Source organism: Marmota marmota, unplaced genomic scaffold (assembly GCF_001458135.2).
Source record: "Marmota marmota marmota unplaced genomic scaffold, marMar, whole genome shotgun sequence".
Lineage (NCBI taxonomy): Eukaryota > Metazoa > Chordata > Mammalia > Rodentia > Sciuridae > Marmota > Marmota marmota.
The window spans coordinates 28775984-28781983 of record NW_026000240.1 but is presented as its reverse complement, the minus strand read 5'-3'; positions in this window follow the sequence as shown (position 1 = coordinate 28781983).

The window sequence follows — 6000 nt, the reverse complement described above, 5'->3', positions numbered from 1 at the left end:
CAGTCCCTTTTTAATTTTTTATTTTTTAGACAGGGTCTTCCTAAGTTGTTCAGCACTTTGCTAAGTTGCTGAGGCTGCCCTCCAACTTGCAATTCTCCTGCCTCAGCCTCCTGAGTCACTGGGATTATAAGTGTGAGCCTGGCTAAGCTGCTTCTCTTTAGAGAATCAGTGCTGAGGACAACCATGTATAGAGAAAATGTGAGCTTTGAGTGTTCACTTGAACGATGTTTTTAAAAATATCAGCTCCCCTGAAAGTAGTTCTACCTGCTCAAGCTTTGCCAGTAGAAAATACTTATGCCTTCTGGCCCTAATTAGATAGAGCTTTGCCATTTTGCAACCCTTTCCTAAGATAACAGGTTCTCCTGGGGTCTTAAGAAGTTCTTTTTGTTTTTGAGAAAGATTTATTGAGCTCTGGATGGATGGGGACGGGATCAGCAGCCCTTAGCTATATTTGTGTGTTACTTTGGGTTAAGCAGAAGTATCAAGGTCAGGTTATAGAATCTCCTTTGAACAGGGCAGGAACTAAAATTAAATAGAGGAAAAGCAATTGTATAAGACCATTCATGGCCAAAATGCTTGACCCCACTCTACCACCCACCTCCATAGGCAAGGTGGCCACTCTTGTCACACTGGAGTCTTGCATGTAAGTCACTTTCTGCAGAGTAAACCTGTGCCCTCTTTTAGAGCTTCGTCAATAAGTTTAGGCAGTTGGTCTTGGTAGAGGGTCCCTCCATTCCTTGGAGAGCACCATTATCTAACTCCTCGGGTGATTATTCCACGCTCTCCCTCCACCCGATTCCTAGTCCTCCCTGGGGTGTGGCCCTTCTCTGAGAGTACCTTGGTCCAGCTTGTGGCATCCAGAGCTGAGCAAAGATGCTCCAGGGCTGGTCCTGGTGAAATGGGAAGACACTTAGCAAATACTCAGTGAAATGTCCCTGGACTGCTATGTCCTTTCCCTGGCTCTGTCTTCACATTCGTTCTCAGTTTTCCCAGAGAAATTCTCACCAAGCTTTTCTGAAAAACCTGGTTTATGTCAAGAGGGAGATTCAAGGAATAGGTGTTCAAGGCATTGACATCCCAGGGGTCAGAACCTCCCAGCACCCTGTCTTCACAGAATCACATAGAAAGATGAGCCGCAGGTGTGAAGTGAACGAGGAGGATGTGCAGATACTCCCATGTGGGGCTGGGTGGTGGAGGATGGGAGGTCTGGTGGAGGTTGTGGGGCTGGCCCAATCCCGGAAGGCCAGAAAGGTGGGGAAGAGTGTCAACATGACAGGGAACAGTATGTGCTAATGCAGGGTGGCGTGAAGGTCTGTGGCTATTGGGTATCTCTTGATTGACTGTTTTTGTTTTGTTTTGTTTTTGGTACCAGGGATTGAACTCAGGGCCACTCTATCACTGAGCCACATCTCCAGCCCTATTTCATATTTTATTTTAGAAACAGGGTCTCACTGAATTGCTTAGCACCTCGCTTTTGCTGAGGCTGGCTTTGAACTTGCGATCCTCCTGCCTCAGCTTCCTGAGCTGCTGGGATTGGTTGAACTATTCTAAGGGGACAGTTAAGAGAGACTAAGTTGAGAAAGAACTGTGAGGACAGAGTAGGGGGCTGAGCCTCACTCTCATTCAATGGGGAGCAATTAGAAGGTTGTAAGTAAGAACATCACGTGGGCTGTAGTGTGAGGCTGTCCTGGGTGATGGGCAGAAGTAAGGAAGGGGCTGCTTTCTGTCCAACTGGTCCACAGGATCTTGAAGGTGGGCCTTGGAGGGTGCATCTCTCCAGTGCAGTGCAGAGGCAGCCCGAGCTGAAGCCTCACCTGGTCCCTTCCACAAACCATCTTGTGAAGCTTCACCAAGGGTCCCCTGGATCCAAGATGGCTTTGGGCAGGCAGCCTCCACTTCCAGAATCTTCACCCAGCCTTTCCTGAGTCCTCTGTAGGATAGCCAAATTCCCTTGTGCAGCCACAGAGAGCTTCATTCAGCTCTTCCTTCTGGAAAGAATTTGCTGATTAGCTGGGGGCCTCCAGCTGTTCATGCCTCAGAACCTACCTTAGCTTTTGAGCAGAGGCTAAGCTCTACCCAGGCATCTCCAGCCAGGGGCTGGGCATGGTGGATTGTCCAGGACTTGATCTTTTTTGCTCTGTTCGAGACTCTTCTACGAGATCTTTGCTCTGGAGCTCCATGTTGGGACTGGGTGAGCTTCCTACCACTGTCTGAGGGAATCTCTCCTAGATCCTGTTCCCTCCCCTTTGATCTGTCATAGGTATTATTTTCTTCAACACCATTTGCATTTCTAACTGTCTCAGCATCCATCTCCCAGGGAACTGACTGGTGTACCTAAACACGTGACCAGTACGGTTGTTGATCCTGGAGGACTACAGGGGGATGGTGGCTGAGCCATGAGTGTGCATAACCTGATTTTCAAGGTGCAGCTTGTTCACCTGCAGGCAAGGTTTCCTCTGGGGCTCTGTCACTGTCCCAGTCCTTACTCACCAAGGAGTAAGGACCTTGGAACCAAGTCTATTTAGCAAAAAAGAAGGAGACTGGGTTTTTCCTAGTTCCCCTAATGAAACCAAAATTTTCTTGAAGACCTACCTTTTCTATCAGTACCTGAGCTAAATAATGCCTTCTCCAAAGACAGTGAATGTCTTTCTGGGATCATTTCATGGAAACCTGTCTCAACGTAGCCTGGTTAACTGGTGTTTCCACGAGAGGCCAACATGGATGGAAATGGAACAGGTGGAGCTCATCTCATCACAGGGGGGCGACCAAACAGCATGACTGAGATGGCAGACGGCAGGAGGACCTGGATGGACTATGGGGCTGCAGGTTGGGGGAAGGGAGGGAGGGGAGGGGGAAAGGAGGTCAGACTTGAGGCACCTCCGTAATGGACCAGATTCCATCACCAGGGACTGAAGGAGTCACTGGTAACCCCCACGATTCTGACCTAGGTATCAGGTGGATAAGGATGCATTGACTGAACCAGGGGTCCAGGAGGAGTTGGTGATCTGGGGGAAGAAAGTAACTTCTGTTCTGCACCTTTTCACTTGGAGACGCCTGTGCAATATTCAAAAGACAGAGCCCAGCTGTCTTTTAGTTTTCCTTGGTTCTGCATGCGAAATCAGAGAGAACCCACATCCTGTCAGAGGCTATTGCTTCTCCCTGGCCCCTCTGCTGGGCTCTCTCCAGCCCCTTGCCCCCAGGCAAGAGAGGGGCCAGCTGCACAGTCTGCCGGGGGGCTCGAGGAGCAGGCTCTTAATGCAGCGGGGCCCTTCAGATGTTCTGCAGCTGACAACCCCAGGCCCCGTGCCTGCCAGCATCTGTTCACACAGACACAGCTTCACAAACTCTCCGGACTGGAAGGGACGTTGGAGGTCACAGATTCCAGTCTCCCGGTTGGCATTTTCAAACTGCTCTGATAATGCAAGAGTTCTTTTCTTCTGCTGTACAGCGTTCGTGTCTTCTGACCGCCCCCGAATATATTGTTAAAGACACGGTCCCCCCCCCCGTGAGGCTCACTCCCAAGGAGAAGCATGCTTGCAATGTCTCAGGCTTGTGGCTCTAGCAGCAAGGAACACGACAAGCCCAGATTTGGGAACACAAGTTCTTTTTGTCCTTCACACTACAGCTACGAGAATGGTCTCCATGGTTACCGCAGCTTCTCAGAGGTGTCTCGATTTTCATTTTCTATATTCCTCTAAATGTCTAATTTATGAATAATCTGTTTAGGTAACCTGCTAGAAAGTTCCTGCATGTATATGAACATCAAGAAACAGATATTATGTATTCAAAAACCAAAAAAAAAAAAAGTAGGTCGACAGGCATTTTTGGTATATATATATTTTTTTCTCCCACTATAAAAAGCAATTTGGATTGACTTAAAAAATTTTCAAGTTAAACAAGATTCAATGAAAGAAACATTGCCTTCATGTTCTTCAAAGGCATGTAAGCCAACGAGGGGTAGGAGCTAACCTAATTATGTTTTCTTTAATGTGGAATAGTTATTTGCCTGACATTTGATTTGCATTCACCATCACATTCAAATGGCTGGGACATTGATTTTTTTTTCCTGTTCCCTTTGAACATGAAAGTGTTTTTTTTTTTAAATTTTTTCCCTCTTATGAACACCATGATAAAAATGGATCGATAATTACATTGTTGGATAAAAATGAATATAAATTTTATTGGAAAACACCAGCAAAATATGGGAACAGCATACATACACTACAGCCACGGGCCTACACAACTCAATGTGCACATTATGAGCCATAATCAGGTCTCTAACTACTATTTATTCTAATGAAAAGAAATTATAGACCTCAGAGGAACCGATGTGGGCCACAGATGCACGCTACCTTTGAAATCTTTGCCAATAGCGAACGATGGGGCAATAATGTGTTTGCTGTGAGCAATCCGGTATACTGCAAGAATTAATTGGTTTAAAGAAAAACTAATCCTTCCAGTGAGCAGGGCGTCTAAACCTCTACGCTATTGCTTTTCAAGTCTTTTGAGAAGAGAATCTCACAAACTTTTTTTTTTTTTTTTGGCAACGTGTTCCTCCCGCTTGACTACAGGAAATAGTTCTTGATGTCTAGCCTGAATCCCTCATGCTTCAGTTCATTGATTTATTTCACTTTAATCTCAGCAGGTTTGTGAGGGGTTTGTCCTGGTGGAACAATGTAACATATGGGGGGACTCACAGTGATCCCAATCAGACTGAAAACAGCGGCCAGCTGTGCTCCTGGCACTTCTGAAACAAGCTGAAAAGAAGTTAATTGCAGTGGTGGCTACCACCCCTCTCCTCTGCCCCATCATCACTCCCCCACCCTTATGCATCCTGGCACCCATCCTGGGACTTTCCTGCAAATGCTCTGAGTTTGATCAGTTTCGGTCCTTCACTGGCATAGTAATGAGCATGATCAAAGCTGCCCCCATCCAGTCCTATGTCCAGCGTTTCTGTTTCAAGAAGGGATTTCCGGGCAAAACGCTCTTAATTCTTAACCACCATCTCTTCTCACCACGCCAGGCAGTCCCTCAGGCTCCCCTCACAGCTTGTGCATGGCAAAGACGGGTTGGGTGCACACACGCGAAAACGCTGAGAAACCACGAGAAAAGCACCCAGTGATTTTTTAACATAAACACTCAACACTATTTTTTCAAGTTTTTTTTTTTGCCTAAAAAACCAGGGGATGCATTCCCTCCTCGCTGTTTGCAGCGCCGGCAGCTCCGCACTTCGACCACCAGGTGGCGCTCGTGCCATTCCACCGGCCACGGGGACTCGTCGAGCAGGAAACAAAGATGGGGATTTGAATAAAAGCCTTCAAAAATGCAATTCCGAATTTCTAGCTTGAGCAGCGTGCGTGTAAAAATTCATGAAGATTGAATTTCGTTTCATGTATTTTTACTTCCGTGAAAAGAAAGGCAGGTGATTTCCTGACTGCGCCTACAGCTGTCTTTACAAAGGGGGTGCCTGGTTAAAGGAGGAGGGAGCCCGGCGGGTGCTTTGAGAGGCGGGGCCTCCCTCCCTGGTGCTGGGTAGCATCCTCTACACGCTCCAGAATGTAGGGCTAGCTGTGACAATCAGCGCTGCTTGCAGTGAGTGACATGAGTCACCGAAGGCACTTATTATTTTGAAGAAACGCAGCACATTTCTTTCAACCCATAATATCAAAGGTCTGAGAAAAGGCTGTTTTCAGGGTGTAAACACTGCCCTTGTTTCCCCGGGATGATGCATAGTGGTTAAGCCTCTGGGGCCTTTGTGCATTTTTCAGGCATGAGTGACACAGTGCTGGGTGGCAGACCCTGTTAGCGGATGCTGGACACAGGCCAGGGCATCTCAGCCTCCCAGGGAGGATCCATCTGGTGGAAGTTGGGCACCTTGTAACGAGGCTCTGGGCCAGGTCCATGCTGGGTGGCAGTGGGAACCTAAGTGGGAGGGGCCCCAGGGGATGATGGACTGAAGTATTGGGAGCCTGAAACTTCAGACAGACCTGGGGCCATCCA